The sequence below is a fragment of the Odocoileus virginianus genome, chromosome 17 (genome assembly GCF_023699985.2).
Source record: "Odocoileus virginianus isolate 20LAN1187 ecotype Illinois chromosome 17, Ovbor_1.2, whole genome shotgun sequence".
NCBI classification, from domain to species: domain Eukaryota; kingdom Metazoa; phylum Chordata; class Mammalia; order Artiodactyla; family Cervidae; genus Odocoileus; species Odocoileus virginianus.
This window is the reverse complement of record NC_069690.1, coordinates 21,933,931-21,951,219: the sequence shown is the minus strand read 5'-3', so window position 1 is coordinate 21,951,219 and position 17,289 is coordinate 21,933,931. Positions and strand designations below refer to the sequence as shown.

At 39.8% G+C, this 17,289-nt stretch overlaps 1 protein-coding gene and 1 non-coding gene across 6 annotated transcripts in view; one reads left to right on the top strand and one right to left on the bottom strand.

Moving 5' to 3' along the window:
* The window catches only part of SMG6 (SMG6 nonsense mediated mRNA decay factor), a 197,074-nt gene that overhangs the window by 111,360 nt on the left and 68,425 nt on the right, over positions 1-17,289 (top strand). The window lies entirely within an intron of this gene.
* Positions 11,058-11,130, bottom strand: TRNAG-UCC (transfer RNA glycine (anticodon UCC)). The gene has a single exon. It is a non-coding gene; the product is annotated as a tRNA-Gly (tRNA).

The window sequence follows — 17,289 nt, the reverse complement described above, 5'->3', positions numbered from 1 at the left end:
CAATATGTATTTTCTTTTTCACACAATTGCATTTTGTTTCTAAATTTATAATTATTTCAAATTTATTTTAAATGTTTTCAGTGCTCAGTTTTTAGTCTGTTTATTCTGTGGCTTTCCCATTTTTATATTCTTTACTTTGACTCATTTGTTATTTAGATGTGACATTATAGAATTTTTCCCAGCCAAGATAACATGAAGGCTTTTTAAAAATTAAGGTGATTTTTGTAAAATACAGTAATATATATGTGTGTGTGTGTGTGTGTGTGTGTATGCAAAAGAATCAAACAATTCGCAAAAATATGTAGGCAAAAGTCACAATCTAGGGATAACCACTGTTAACTATTCGGTATTTGTCTTTTTATACCACTTCTATGCCCACTGAAATGTATTTATAAACGTATATACATATATGATCAAAATGATAGTGTGGTACACATTCTCTTCCTTACTTTGTTGTTTTCATTAAACAATATATCAGTGACATTCATGGCTGCTATCTGAACACTTGTGTTTTGAAAGTGTTCTTATTTTGCCCTTGCACATGAATGGCAACTTAACTTAGGTCAACTTTTTTCCCCTTTAAAACAATAGCTATTATTCCATTGCATTAATGGTTAGGAAAAAATGAAGAGAAGTCTTACTTTTCTTCTTTTGTAGGTTTACTTTTTTTTTCCCCCCATACAGCATGGGTAACTTACAACTTCTTAAATCTTGAATTTCAAATTATATGAGGATTTGTTTAGATGTTGGGCTCTATAGTTTAATGTTGTATGGCATATAATGAGCTCTTTAATAAGCAGATGCAGTTCTATCTTTGCATCAGAAGTTTTCATGTCTTTGATTACTAATGTGTTTGTTCTTTTCTTTGGTAATTTCTTTTCTCCTGACGTGTGTGTTAGATCTCTATTCTTTGTCCTCCACATATCTTTCTGTCATCATTTTAATTTTTTTTTGCTTTTGCCTTTATAGCCTCAAAAGGCTTCTCAAGTTTTTCCTCTCTGTAGTTGGTTCAGATTTTTATAGTGTTGATTCTATTCTTCACTGCTTCTAATTCAGTTTTTTAAATCTTCTGTTGCATTATTTGTCTCCTAATGTTATTTCCGTGTCTTATCCTGGAATCTTTATATTTTTGCCTGCCTTTTATCCAGGTCTCTTTTATCGTTTTTGTTTTTATCATTTTTTTAGCATACTTTACAAAATCTGTGATTTTAAAAATCCAATCCGGTGTGAGAATAAAGCAGATGCTCTTTTTCATCTAACCTTTTTCCTCCAAGTGTTTGGTAACTCTGTCTCTCTGCATGTTCCGCTCCCTTTTTTTGTTCTGGGCTCTTTTCCCTGGGTCCCATGCTTGTATTTCTGCAGTCCAGTGTTGTCCATTTATGTTTCTTTAAATAAAGGTTTACTCAATTCTGATATTTTGTCCATGACAGGTTAGGTAGAGTCTCACCGGATGCCTTCTTTATCTACAGATATTATTTAAAATCCCCTTCTCAAGTCTAAAATTGGTTGAAATATGTTTGTACTACCACGTCACCACCCTGAAAGGCATGGGGAGGAGGTCAGGTGGTGTGCATTCTCAACATGTGAATTTATTTTCTATATGTTCTGTCCTGTGTATAATGGAGCTACTTACCAGAGCTAGCATCCCATGTCCAGTTTTTGTTTCACCTCAATGATAAGGCAGTTTCTGACCTCCTTCCCAGAGCTGTGGCCTACCATGTCAAGAAAAAATTCCACCCTCTGGCCACTTCCCATTTACATTTTTTGGGGCCTCTCTAAACTGCTGATTGTGAATGGTACTAATCTGTAGCTGTGAAAAGTCTTCCAAGTGGTGTTCTGCATCTGCCCCCATATCTTCACATTTTGTGGTGGGCAGAATAATACCCTCCCCCAAAGATGGGCCACATCTTGTTCCCCAAAACCTGTTAAGTAAATTACGTTACAAGGCAGAAGGGCCTTTGGAGATGTGTTTAAGTTAGGGATATTGAGATGGGAAGGTGACCTTGGATTATCCAGGTGGTTTAACATATTCACGAAGGTCCTTACCAGGAGGCCGGAGGGTCAGGGTCAGAAAAGGGAGACGTGGTGATGGAACCAGAAGTCAGAGAGAGAGATTTGGAAATAGTATGCTGCTGGCCCTGAAGGTGGAGGAAGGGGCCATGAGCCTTGGAATGCCAGGTGACCTCCAGACACTAGAAATGGCAAGGAAACAGATTTTTCCCACAGAGTCTCTGGGAAGAACAGCCCTGCCAACACCTTGATTATAGAGCTTCTCATCTCCCAGGCTATAAAATAATAAATTATGTTGTTTTAAGTCATTGAATTTGTAGTATCTTGTTAACAGCAGCAGTAGGAAACTAGTTGATTCTTCGAAAATGAAGAATTTTGCCAGGTTCTTCATAGTTTCTTCTCTTTCTGCTTTCTTTTTATTTTGCCTTTTTAATTATGAAATATGCATATGGAAATATGTAAAACAAAAAGACTGATCACACAGTGAATAACTGTTATTACCACCAAGCATGTCAAGAAATAGGGTGAGATAAGAGTCATTAATTACCAGTTTCATTCAGCTTACTTTGAAGGTTCTAGCCAGTACAGTAAGATAAGAACAAGTACTAAAAAGACAGTTGGAAAGAAAAGACAAAAAAAAACTATATCTGTAAATAATGTGATTCATATGTAGAAAATAAGATTAAATTATTCAGATTAATAAGTGAGTTTAACAAAGTTGTTGGATATAAAGTCAGTATACAAAAATCAATTCCATGTCTATATACTAACATCAAGCAAAGTAAACTTTTTTTAAGTTGCTCTCTTAGGAAGGGAAGCTGTGGATTGGCTCTTAATGACCTGTTTCTAGCTATCCTCAATCCACCTGGCAGTAATTCCATAAGGTTTATGGCAGATAGATAGCATTTTCCCATTTAACAGCTATTGACTGCTATGTGTCAGGCACTATGCTAGATTCCGTGGCCCTTGCTGTGAACATGATAGATAAAGGAGGCATTGTGGACAGTGGGGGGTATGCTCAGATTGGGATTTTGAAATTAGAGTTATTTAACTCAGAAGCGTTTGCTTTTAAGTTTTTTAAAATTATTTAAGTCTTTCTTTGTTTTACAAAATAGATGATCCTTTGAAGAAATATTAGAAAAATCAATATTAGCATTAAGGAAAAAAAAGATCCCTTGATCTTCCTGTCTTCTATCCTGGTTGGATAAATGGATGGACAGAGATTCATGTGAAGTTTTTTGCTTTTTAACAGAACTATAATGAAACTACATATATTGTTTTGTAATCCGCTTTGGTCACTTAGCAGTAGATGTATCCTGGATATAGTTCCATATTCACTTGTAATGTGAACTTTAATGACTGCATTATATTAACGTGTATGGACACACCATAATATTTTAGTCCTCAATAAGACATTGAGAAAGTTACTGACTTTTCACTTTTGTAAATGATACTATCTCAGGCAGTCTTTACTTTTTTTTTTTTAAATCAGTTCATAAGGTACGTTTTTGAGTAGAATTACTAGGTCAGGGCTTCCCTGGTAGTCCAGTGGTTAAGAAGTGCCTGCCAACACAGGGGACATGAGTTCAATCCCTGGTCAGGGGAGATCTCATACACCACCAAGCAACTAAGCCTGCACACCACGACTCCTGAGCCCGCGCTCTAGAGCCTGCAGGCCCCCACTGCTGAAGCCCGCTCAGGCCCTAGTGCCCGTGCTCAGGGACAGGAGAGCAGGCCCCGCTCACCCCCGCTGGGGAAAGGCCTGCGCACAGCCACGAAAGCCCAGTGCAGCCACAAATTAAATAATGTTTGAGAAAAGAAGAAAGAATTACTAGGTCAAAGAGGGGATACAGATTTTTAAGACTTTTGATAAATAATGCCAAATTACCCTCCAAAAAAGGTTATAGCTCTGTAAACTGCAGAATATCATCTCTTGTTATCTAGCATCCTCACTAATCATGAATGGTTTGATTTTTTGTAACTAAGCCAAAGATGGGCGAAAAATGGCGTCTCATTGTTTTGATTTTCATTCTTTGTTTACTAATAGGGTTTTTTTTTTCTTCCTAGTGTTATGCTTACTGAGTATATGTATTGGTATCATATTTTATAAATTATGTCCTTTGCCCATTTTATGATTAGAATGCTTATCCAATTTTTCTTAATGATTTATAAAGGCTTTTTATGAATAACTTTTGAACTTTCTTTGGTTACCCTCATACAAGAGGTGTTTTATTTCTATACTGAATAAGATAAGAGCTTTTGGAAACTTGGAAGGGAGAGCACTCTCTAGTTTTCAGGTACTAAAACATGTATGTTCCTTTGTCGTACCGTGCTGGATAAGATCTTTTTTTTTCACCCTTTGAATTATTTCTCCTTCTCGCAATTCCTTCTCTATTGGTCTGTAGATATCTAAGGAAAAATCGCTTCCAGTCAGATGTTTAGAAATAAGCTATGAACTTTGTTCATTTCCTTCGCTGTTTTGTGTTCAGTAGAAGGGGCCCTTGCTGTTGAGACAAGGGGCTCTAGTGTGAGCTCTCTAGCTGTGGCTCGTGGGCTTCGTTGCCCTGTGGCATGTGGGATCCTCTTGGACCAGGAGTCAAACCCGTGTGCTCTGCATTGGCACATAGATGGTTAACCACTGGACGACCAGAGAAGTCCTCTTTCTTTCTTTTTCTTTTTGCCTTTTCTCACTTGAGGTATAATACGTTGATGGACCAGTTTGTATGATGACTCATTTCACTGGTGGCCCTTAGGCACTAATCTTTTATGTTATGTATTCTCTCTCTGCTTGTTGTTGCCCTCCCTCACCGTTTTTTGTGTGCTCTCTCTCACCTCTTTACTAATAGTATATAAATTTATAGAATTACTAATTACCACTTCCATTTACTTCCATCCTTTCAGATTATATCAGTGACTGCCTGATGTATAGAGGGCTTCCCAGGTATCACAGTGGTAAAGAATCCACCTGCCAATGGATATATCTATCTGTTTATCCATCCACTTGATCATGGCCATTTGGGTTGCCTTATCTTTTAATGTTAGGGCTAAAGATGCTGTAAACATTAATGTACCATCTTTTGTGAACAGATGTTTTTATTTCTTTGGGGTAAATTGCTAGAAATATCAATAGAATTGCTCTGCCATATATAAATGACTTTCTTAAACTCCCGAATTATTTTCCAAAGTGATTGCACCGTTTTACTCCCACTAGTGATGGATGAGAGTTCTGGTTGCTTCGCATCATTGCAGACATTTGTATTTCTAGTTTCTATGATTTTAGCCATTCTCATGTATCTCATTTTAATTTTAGTTGGTGTTTTCCTAACGATGAGCTTTTCATGTGTTCATTAGCAATTCATAGATCTTCATTTAAGAAGTGTCCAAATCTCGTGCCCATTTTTAAAAACTGTTTTCTAATAGAATTGTAAAAGTTTTTTCTAGACTCTGGACACAAAGCCTTATGAGATTTTGTCCTGTGAATATTTTCTTTTGTTTAAAATCACTGGACATTGCAGATAATTTGTTAAAGAGATTCTGGACTTCGTTACCTTCCTCTGCAGAGTATTCTTTATGGTCTTTTTAAAGAGGCAGTTATATTACTGCTTGATCCTCTTGAAGGTATAGGATTAGCTTTTATACATCATTAGTGCAACTATGTCGGAACCTAGGATGTTTCTCAAGCCCCACTAACTTGGTGATAGTCAGCTTCCAAGCCCCGTCTCTGCTGCCAGTTTTGCTTTAGGCTGGGTTTTAGAAAGAATTAGTGCACATTCAGGTTAGGTCTAAATCTAGGATGTGGCCTCTCTGGAATCTCAGGTGATTTTCAAGGGATGTTGTTGTTTAGTCGCTAAGTCATATCTGACTCTTCGGCCCCATGGTCTGTGACCTGCCAGGCTCGTCTGTCCATGGGATTCCCCAGGCAAGAATACTGCCATTTCCTTCCCCAGGGTATCTTCTTGACCCAGGGATTTGAACCTGCATCTCCTGCATCACAGGCAGATTCCTTACGCCTGAGCCACCACCTCTAATAGCTGTCTTTCCCACTTTTAGCCCTGGAGCAGCTGCCATCTGGTGAGCCCTGGTCATCTTGGCCTGCATAAGTACAGTCTAGCCTTCATGTACTTGTACACTGAGGCGTCTCACGTGGACTTCAAGCCCTTTCTTTGCACAGCTTCTTTCTGTTCATTTCCTTACTTGCAGATTCAGCCCTTTCAGCTCCCTCAAATTCTGTTCTCTGTCTCCTCAGCTCCTCAGGACAAACGTAATATCCTTGAGATTCAGCTTTCTGTATCATGGTTGGAAAATTATCCCCAAGCAGAGGATGGAATGATTGCAGGCTCATTTCATGAGTTTCTTTTCCCTCAGGGATCAATGTCTTGCACTGCCTGTTGAGCACTGCCTAAAAATAGTTGCCATATATATTTTAGAGCTGTTTATGGGGTGAGGACTAGTCCATTACCGTCATGGTCAGAAAAATAAGATGGACTGTCTTTACTTTTTTTTTAATGTTTAGTTTTATTTATTTAGTTATGGCTGTGCTGGGTCTTTGTTGCTGCACGGGCTCTTCTCCAGTTGGGGTGAGCACGGGCTCTTCCCTAGTTGTAGTGAGCGAGGGCTGCTCTCTAGTTGCAAGGCACGAGCTTCTCATAGAGGTGGCTTCTCTTGTTGTGGAGCATGAGCTCTAGGGCACGTGGGTTTCAGTAGTTGTGATGCACAGGGTCAGTAGTTGTGGCTCCCCGGCTTTAGAGCACAGGCTTTCGACAGTTGTGCACGGGCGTAGCTGCCCTGTGGCATGGGACTCTTCCTGGACCAGGGATCGAACCCATGTCTCCTACGTTGGCAGGCAGATTCTTTACCACTGAGCCACCAGGGAAGCTCCTGTCTTTACTTTCTAATTAGAAAAGTAGTTGATGCTCTCTGCAATAATATTAAAATAATATAGACTATAGAACATGAGAATATAAGTTCCTCCATTTGAAAGGTGATTGTTATTAGCAGTTTGGTAGCAGAGTATTGATTTTTCTAATAAATTTCAAATACATGCTATGTATATATTACCAGTATTTTTTGTTTTCAAAATACCTTGAACTGTTTCTACATCAGTTCATATAAATCTATACCATTTTTCAAGTTGCATCATGTTTGATTGTATAGGTATAATATATTTATCTATCTTTCAGATGATAACTGAGTTATGTCCAATTTTTGTTATTACATACAGTGCTGAAATGAACTTCCTTATGCTTGCATTAAGTCTCTGTATACTTATAGGACTGTTTCTGTGGAATAGATTCCTACAAGTGGAATTACTTTGTCAAAAAAAAAATACATATTACCATGACTGTCAAATTTCTCTTCAAAATGACCATATCAGTTGACACTCCTATTAACACTATACACGTTGTTTCTTCATACTCTCACCAGTATATTTCAGTTTCTGCTAATTTTCTACGATTTTTAAAAATGTATCTCACTTTGACTTGCACTTGTTTACTAGTGGAATAAAGAATCTTTCTGTATATTTATGGTATGTTTATATTTCTTTTTCTCTGACTTGCACATATATATATTTATGACCGTGTCCACTTTCATGTTTTTTATTATCCTTTTTGATATGCAGGAGTCCTTAATATACTGTAGGTAGTTTTATATGTTGCAGATACTTTCTCCTGATTTGTAACTTGTTTTGTAATCTTGTTTATATTTTTTACAGTGTACGACTTAAAATTTTTGTAGAGTCAGATCTGTCTGTCTTTTTCTGTGTGGCCACTGGGTTTTCCTGTTATGCTTTCTTCATCTTGGTATATACCGATTATTGTTCTTACTAATTGTTTAACTTGATGTCTCTGAAAAGAAAACTTTGTGATTAGCGAGCTACACTGTGATCTACGCAAGCCTCTTTTGGAATTTTGGCTGTAAAGTAAGAACCGCCACTTCTAACTGCTGCATATCTTCCAGAACTGCAGTCACTTAGAACAAAGATTTTTGAAGGGTTTGATGTTTTTGTGGACAGTTTTTTGTGATATCACTATTGTCTGTGGCAGGAAAAATGAATCTTTAGCTGCCTAAGGAAAAAAATCCAAGTGTTTCTTAACTACCAGTAAACTCAGAGGTAACCAGATGAAACAATGTAAAACCTCATTTGTAGTGAATGCTTATCTAGCAATAGTTGGGTTTTATTTTTTTGCTCATGGACACAGCCCCCTCTAAAGTGAAGAAGAGAAAAATGAAAAACTGTTCTTAATTCTAGAGCGCAGTGGAAAACGTGGTTTTCATATGTGCAGCAAAAAGCTTTAGAAGGTTGGAGTTGCACAATGAGTGTAGGTTGAGCAATTGCTTAACGAGGCATCCACGTTGGGGGGTTGTCCTTTGCTCTTGTGCAATTAGGGAACTCCAGAGCTGCCTGAATAGGGGATTTCCTTTTATGTCTTACATGCCATTTAAAAATTTTACTTTTTCCCTCCTTTTCAGCATTCTCTTTATTTTATTTCTTCAAATTCTTACTTATTTATGGTTTATTTTCCCTGGTATTTTGTTTCCTTCTTTTTTTTCCCCTTTGTTGTTGTTGTCCTTTGTTTTTTAGGGAAGAGATTAATTAGTCTGACATCCACATGTCACCACCTCTGTGACTGTGAGTAGCAGTGAACCTGGGCCTGATTCTGCAGATGGTGGGAGGTTGGTTACTGACGGCTCAAGGTTTCTAGTTCAGCCTCTTCTCACAGTTGCCCTACTCAGCTGATTCTGAGTGTTTGAAATATGGCATACTGATCAGCCAGTGTTCCTCGACTGCTCAACACTAGAATTTCACAGACTTTGTAATGAGTTTTCAGAGGGTTTTGCCTGCTTTGCTGTTAATGGCGACTGACACCTCCCGATGATGATCAGCTGCAGACTTTACTAGAAAGTAAAGCCAGACTTTAAGCTTGAAAGCCTGGGAGCCAACCAATGAGAGCCAGAGCTCGACTGGACTTGTTTCTCTCTTGGCAAAAGAAAAGGCCTCGTTTCCTCCCTTCTTCCCTTTAGCCTGTTCAATCACACTCATGTTAGATGGTACTTAGCATGTTGCTTATTCTGATTCTCTTCCCCACCTTACCTTTGTGCTGGGAATTTTGGAATCTCTTCACTATCCACTCTGCTCCATTCCAGAGGAACAGGAGAGGTAGTGGGGTCAGAGTGCCAGAAAAGCAGAAGTTAAGTATGTGGATTTCATAGCCGCATGTATGAGTGTTTGTGGGGCAAGGAACTTCTAATGGAAAACATTTGTGTTGCATCGAAAACAGAGTGAGGCCTGGTTAGAGTCTGTCTGCTCTGTCAGTCTGTTCCCTACAGCACTAGTCATTGTTCTCCTGGGAGTCTCCGGCGTATTGTGGTTTCTTCTGCTCTTGCCTAGTCCCCTAATCTTGCCAGAGTTTTGTGTCACGGGTGGCCCCATTCGCAGTTGGGAGTAAGACTGCAAGGGTGGTGACTAATGGCTTCAAAGGCCCTCAAGCCCACGTATTGGCTTGGAGACCCCTTTTAGGGAGAGCCTGACCAGAGGGAAGGGTCTCAGCGCAGACAGTGGGAAGCATGCTTAGACTCACACAGACGCCCTTTTCGTCCCTGCTTTTACTGCTAGCAAAGCACAAACCAGAAGAATGGAGACCAGAGGCAAAGACTGGCTGTTTGGGCTTGCCGTTTCATTTGTAAATACTCGGAAGGGATGCACCTGGGTGCCTCTGACAGGCTGATGTCAATCAGGTGGCCTGGTGGAGCCCCTTTGGGAAATACAGAAAGGAAAGTGCTAATTCCCCCGAGGATAGTGTCAATCCAAGAGACAAGGGACCTGTAACTTGAGCTGTTTCTTTTTCCCCCCTCCAGACCCTCTGAAATTCACATTTGTTCTTTTTTTTTTTTTTTAAAGAAAGAAAGAAAACAATAAAAAAGCATCAGCTCAGAGTTCTCTGGGTCCCCAAGAAGGCACTCCACCAATGTGGTTTTCCCATTTTCAGGTTTTTGGCTGGTGAATAAGATTGAGCAGAAATGCTCCTTCCCCTGATAACAATACATTCAGATGCAGGATCAGGAGCGTGTGGATTAAAACCAGACGGTGGATGATTAATATTTTTGCTTATAGAGGTAGACATGGCAGCTTCCTCCATTTAAATGAAAAAGCCCTTTTCTCTGCATTTGTATGTGTGCATATGCTTACAGGCCTGTGCTCTTCGAAGGGAAGGTAGGAGCAGAGAGTTTCTAGCCTAGCTGTTATTTCCAAGTACCGTTTCCTTCCTCTAACCTGAAGCACCCGAGAAGTACTAGAAGGAATAATCTGTGAAGCAGAGGTGTGAAGATAAGCCACTAAAATGAAAGTGGAAATGTAGTCCCTTCTTCAAGCTAACTGCTTTCACACCTCTCCAGGTACCGCTGTAACTAACACACACCTTTATCCACTCGACTTTCTCACTCCCCGTGATCCTGTGACCACCTTATAATAAGGAGTATAATCTTTCTTTCAAAAGATTGCACCTTTGAAGATGCCCGTAATTTCATTATTAGACCATCATGATATTAAAAGAAATTTTATTATTACAGTTACGTTATAGTTTAGTAACAGGTATAATTGTAAGATTTTTTAACTTCACTCACTGGCAACATGACAAAGATTTCTTCGAGAATTCTTGTAATTAGATCTTGGCAAGTGTTTGTTTACTATTTTAGAAAATAACATTTTGGAATTTATTTCTATTTGGGTCTGTGCTCACTAACCCATTCAGGCTGAGAGGCTTCCAGTTAACTTAAGCCTCTGATTTTCCTCATGATTTTTAAACTTGTATACACTTTGCCCTTTGCAGAAACAGAGACCTCTGCCCAAATGAAACAGGAAATGAAAGGGGAGGAGGAAAACCAAGCTGGGACTTGGTATCTTTTAATCTGTATATGGAAGATTGCATTGTCTCTGTAACTGTGAAAAGTCTGGGGGACAAATGGTATAAAATTCCTTTTATTTCAACAGAAATACAGGTCTTTTTAAAAAATGTTGTGGCCATACCATGTAGCATGTGGGATCTTAGTTCCCTGGTCAGGGATTGAACCTGTGCCCCCTGCCTTGGAAGCGCAGAGTCTTAACCACTGGACCACCAGGGAAGTACCAATATAGGTCTATTTCAATGTTGTCTCCATTTCCAAGGTGAAAGTGTCAACCCTGTCACAATCTAGCTACATTACATCCCCAGGTAAGCCCACTCACAGAATGGAGTGGAATTCCTCAAGTTCATCCCCTTCCCCAGAGACCAAGATTTGTTTGTTTACATACATGAAAACACGCTTTGTTAAACAGTTTTGACAAACATACAGTCATGGAACCACCACTGCAATTAAGATACGGGATATTTTCATCACCCCCAAAATACTCCCTTACGCAATCAGACTTCCAGTGCCTGGCACCCTCTCATGTTTTACTCTCCCTGTGACTGCCTTTTTCAGAATGTCATATTAAAAAACCATAGAGTGCCCATTTAACTTTGTGTTAAGTCGCTTCAGTCATATCCGACTCTTTGTGACCCTGTGGTCTGTAGCCTGCCAGGCCCCTCTATCCATGGGATTCTCCAGGCAAGAATACTGGAGTGGGTTGCCATTTCCTCCTGCAGGGGATCTTCCCAGGGATCAAACCCACATCTGTTGTCTCCTGCGTTGGCAGGTAGATTCTTTACCAGTAGTGCCACTGAGAAAAACAGATTCTCCTATTTAACTTTAGGGTGTACAATAATGTAAAAATCTTGTTTTAATCACGTAAAGGTCCATTTTATTTATTCTGTTTCAAATAACCACCTAAAGATTTCTTTATTAATTTGAGATAATCCCTTTTAAAAATTTTACTCTGTTGGAAATAGTAGCTAGACTTCCTCTTTTTTTGTTGTTGTTGACATTAATTATTCTAATACTCTTATTAGCATTTCTGAGACCCATTGAGGGGGGAAACAAAGACCACAAATGAAGCTTCCCAAACCAGATTTTATTTGTTTTAAACAACAGAAGTTTCTTAGGTTAGTTATTTTTTCCACCATTAATTTGATTTTTTGTCTTATAGATACCAATAAAACAGCTATTTATAATGAGAAAAAAAACATACAGTAATTAGCTTTTTGAGTTGGCTTCAGTCACATAGCATAAAGCATTTGAGAGTCATCCATGTTGTCTCCTCTGTCACTAATTCACTTTTGTTGTTGCAAAGTGGGATTCCATTGTATGGATATACCACAGTTTGTTCATCTGTTTGCCAGTTGATGCGCATTTGTCTCGTCTGCGGCTTTTGCTACCTGTAGATAGAATGACTGCAAACATTCATATATAGGTTTTTATGTGAACTTGGGTTTTCATTTTTCTTGAGTAAATACCTAGGGATGAATGGATGGGTCATTTGTTAAGTGTAGGTTTAACTTTGTTAGAAATTACCAGACTGTTGGCAGAGTGGCTGTACCGTTTCGTATTCCCACCAGCCACATAGAAGAATTCCAGTTTCCCCACATCCTTGCCAGCACCTGGTACTGCTGTTTTGTTTTGTTTTTAAAGTCATTCCAACAGGTATCCCATTGCAGTTTTAATTTGCGTTTCTCAAATAGCTAGTGATGTTGAGCATCTTTTCTTGTGCTTGGCAGCGTGTCTTCAAATCTTTTGCCTGTATTTAAGTTGGAATGTTTGTTTTCTTTCTGAGTTTTGAGAGATTTTGATGTATTCTCATTGCAAGTCCTTTGTCAGATATATACATGTTGCCCGTATTTTCTCTCAGCCTGTGGCTTGTCTCTTCACTTCAGAGACTTAAGGTTTTGACTGATTAAATGCTGAGTGTTAGAGGTTTCAGGCTCTCTTGGTAGAAGAAAGTAAGGAAATTGAGACCTTCGTCAGCAGAAAGATGTGAGGACCACCCCTTTTGAAGCTGTTTATTTAAAATACAAGAGGGGGGAAAAGAGTGCCCCAGGACTGAGTTGTGCAGACAGATGTCTGGAGCTTTCATTAATTCCTTCTCCTTTCTCATGTCCCCACCTATGGTGTGGATTCTGGGCTCTTGGCTTCAATGGGGTTCTTCAGTTCCTCCCATCACTTCAGCCCCACTGAGGCCCCTCCAGCCCCGCAAACACCAACAGAATGCCCGAGAGGGCAGGCCAGCTTCTCGCCAGAGTCTGTTCCAGACTGAAAGAGTTTTTGATAAGTAATCATTCCCAAGCCCTAAAGTGATAGCCTCCGAGGAGTCACCCACTTTGAAGAGCTTCTTTCATCTCCAGCTGGCCTCTTTTCCAAACAAGCATCGGCAGCGCCTAAGCAGGGCTCTGCCACTCAGGCTTCTGCCATGAGAAGCAAATTGGCAGCAACAGGCCGCCCCCTGGGGCAGTGGAATTCGGTTCTCGGAACATACATTAAATGTGGATGAGATATTTATTTATCGTGGGGCTCTTTCATGTTGCATGGAATTCCTTCCACAGGGCAGCCCGCTTAGGTATGGAGGAGAAAATATGTTCTGCCCCTTTGGACAGAAGTCAAGAAAAGGTTCCATGTGGAATCTCGTCCCTTTTTTAATTGCTGACATTCTTAAGGTGTTTTTCTGGGAATTCCCTGACAGTCCAGTGATTAGGACTCTGCACTTCCACTGCAGGGGGTTCATCTCCTGGTCGAGGACCTCAGACCCCGCATGCCACGTGGCACAGTCAAAAAATACATTTTTGAAAAAGGTGTTTTTCTTAAATAGCATTGCCACTAGCCAGACTCTGCCACTAACAGAGTTTATCTTTATGCACATGAGATGGATCACTGATGCTACACGTGATGGTCAGAGGAGGGCTGCTTTAGTCTTAGAGGTCTGCCCATTTTTCCAGGATAATGCAGTGTGGTCAAGGCTCTCTGGCTTCTGACCCCAGTAGGAGTGATGTGTGTAGAGAAGAATTTCTGACCCTTTACTAATCTCAATTATTTGAATGCCTTTTTGTAAACAAAGCATCTTTTAGGAAAGCGCAAAACTTTTCCTGCTCATGTAGATACAAATTTCCCACTTTCCTAAAGGACAAACAAATTCAATTAAAGATAAAACTGTAATGTGAAATAAAATGTTCAGGCTTTAAAAACAAAGGGAGGGGTTAAAAACAAGTCCTGCCATAAATCTGCAAGTATGGAATCTGAGGGAAATGATCCCATCTGGAAAACTCTACCAGCGGTGCTGTGGCTGGTTTGTGGAGCAGTGTGGATCGTGGAGTGAAAAAAGACCCTGCAGTCTTGAAAGATGACAGCCTCCTTAATTGATGTCCATTTCAGCTGGTGCTGTGCCAGCTTATGTTGGCCCCAGTCCAGCGTGCCTGTAATTTGGGAGCCAGGTGTGAAGCATTTTTGTTCCATCTTGTTCCCCAGCATCTACAGAAGCCTCACGCATCTCACTTGAGGCAGCAGCACTCTGTAGGAAACAGATGTACAGGTAGAGGTGGAAGGAAGTGTCACAGCTGGGTTACGGATATTACAAAACAAAAAAAAAAACACACCTCCTTCACACACAAGTGAGATCTGGGCTTGAGAGATGGGGGAAGAGTACTGCACAGCCTCAGTATAAGGTGTGACTCCCAAGTATACTAATTACCCTGATACTCATTTGTGGTTTTAAAAGATACGTCTTATTACTTTAAGGAACTGGCACCCTACTCCAGTATTCTTGCGTGGAGAATCCCACGGACAGAGGAGCTTGGGGGCCTCAGTCCATGGGGTCACAAAGAGTCGGACACGACTGAAGTGACTTAGCATAGCATTCATTCTCTAATTACTTTAGAGTTACATCCTCTTCTTGTGGATAGAGATCTGTAGTGATTTGCCTTCTGGAAAATCAACTTAAGATTTAACTCTGGGAACAGCAAGTGCAATATAAAAACATCTCAAGATGGCCATCGGAGTTGGTTTTGATCACTTCCATAGAATCAAGGAAACAACCCTCTGAAAGGTCAGCTGACCCCTTGAGAGGTAGGGACACAGCTATGTTCCTTGCGGGATCCTAATGAACACGGTGAAGACATCTGTCCGAGGCATTCAAGTTGGAGCCTTGACGCTTAAGAGCATGGCTGCATCTGGCCCAGGAAGATGTTTTTCCCAGAATCCAACCTGTCTTTTTTCTAGCCCTCAGGCTAATCTGAACATTAAAGAACAGGCAATTCTGCCTTTCAGGATTACAAAACATAAGCAGGATTCTCCCTGTAGGAACATTAGAGTCCTATGGCTGTGTAACTTCAGTGCTAAGAATTGGTGCTTTGCCACTGACTTGGCATTTCGGTATAAGGCAAGTTTGAGCCTTCTAGAGCTGAGAGTCAACTCTGTTTCCTGGGGGCCTAACCTGTAAGCAGACCACTGAAGTAGTACTTCGGTGTTCCTTCTTTTATCTCAGAATCCCACACAGACGGAGCCGAGGATCATTTTTGGCCTGGAGAATCAGACCACGCAGTCAAGGAGTAACTGCCAGCCTGCCTAGGTTGTGTTTTGCTCTGAAGGGACCAGGCTCACAGGGCAGCCTTTGGCTCACTGATCATTTTAATTGGTTCTTCCTTACATCTGGTTAATACCAGAAGCTGGAAAATCCTTATACCAGACTTTTCGAGAGGGTGAGGAGCTAGGAAGGGTGGCTTTCTTCTAATTAGAATCTTACTCTTTAAAAGAGTCACACCCCATTTTTTTAAAAATGTAATTGTTAAAATATATATAGTATAAAATTTACTGTTTTTAAAGTTTACAGTTCTGTGGCATTAAATCCATTCACATTGTTTTTGCATCCATCACCATCCTCCGTCCCAGGACTTTTTCATCTTCCCCAACTGAAGCTCTATATGTTGAACACTAAAACTCCCCATTTCTCCCTCCCTCCAGCCTCTGGCAACTGCCACTTTACTTTCTGTCTCTGAATTTGACTACTCTCTGAGCCTCATATAGAGTGTTGTCATACAGTTTTTGTGTTTTTGAGACTGGCTTATTTTACTTAGCATAACGTCTTCAAGGTTCATGAGTCACTTCTATCCACCTTTTGGCTGCTGTAAATAAATGCTGGATGATACAAATATCTATTCAAGTCCGTGCTTTAACTTCTTTTGGGTATATACCCAGAAGTGGAATCACTGGATCATATAGTCATCTTGTTTAATTTTTTGAGGAATTGCTATACCATTTTCCACAACGATTATACCGTTTTACATTACTACCAGCTGTGCACAAGGCTTCTAATTTTTCCACATCTTTGACACTTGTTATTTTCTATTTACCTGAAGTTAGCCGTCCTAGTGGATGTGAAGTGATAACTCAGTGTAGTTTTGATTTGCTTTTCCATAATGAGTAATGATATTGAGCACCTTTTCACATACTTCTTTACTGTATGCATTTAAAAAAACATAATTTCTGCTTTCTCACTTGATTGGCCTTGGGATGCCTTAGCATTAACTTTTTCCCTTTGAGGCAAAGGAAGGCAGGATGGAATAAAAGAAAGGATCATGGAAACTCCCTGGTTAGGACTCAGCACTTTAACTGCTGTGGCTCAGGTTCAATCCCTGGTTGAGAAACTAAGATCCCACAATTCAAAAGGCCAAAAAAAAATAAAAAGAAAGAGTCAGCGTGGGCTCTGATTCTAACTCTGCCACAGGCTGGTTGTTTTGCCTTGGACAGTTTATAACCTCTCTGGGCATCTGTTTCGTTTTCACTAAAACTAGGAAACCTACAACTGTTCTATCCAATTCAAGAGCTTTTGTGAGGTTAAAAAATCAGGTTTATGAAAGAACTTTGTAAAGATTTTGTAAAAGTGGAGAAATGTGTATTCAAATAATTTGCCTATTTTAAAAATTGTATCGTTTGTCTTTTCTTTAGTTGTAGTAGTTTTTCAAATGTTCTGGATAAAAGTCCATTATTGAATATGTAATTTGCAAATATTTTTCCCATTCTGTGAGTTGACTGTCTTTTCATTTTCTTGAAATTTTTAATTTTGATGAAATTCAGTTCATCTATTTTTTTTTTCTTTTGTTATTTGTACATTGGTGTTGTAAAAGCTTTTGTGGGGTGGCGGGGCATGCGATGCGGCAGATGGGATCTTAGTTCCCTGACCAGGGATTGAACATGTGCCCCTACATTGGAAGCATGGGGTCCTACGCACTGGGCTATGGGGGGAATTCCCATAAAAACATTTTTAAACAATAAAAACTTGGAAGCTGTATCACCGAAACACCCTAATAAAGGAAGTTCCTTCTACCTCAAGTACATACTTTAGAAAACTATCCCAGATGCAAAAAGGGTTGGTTTGCCATG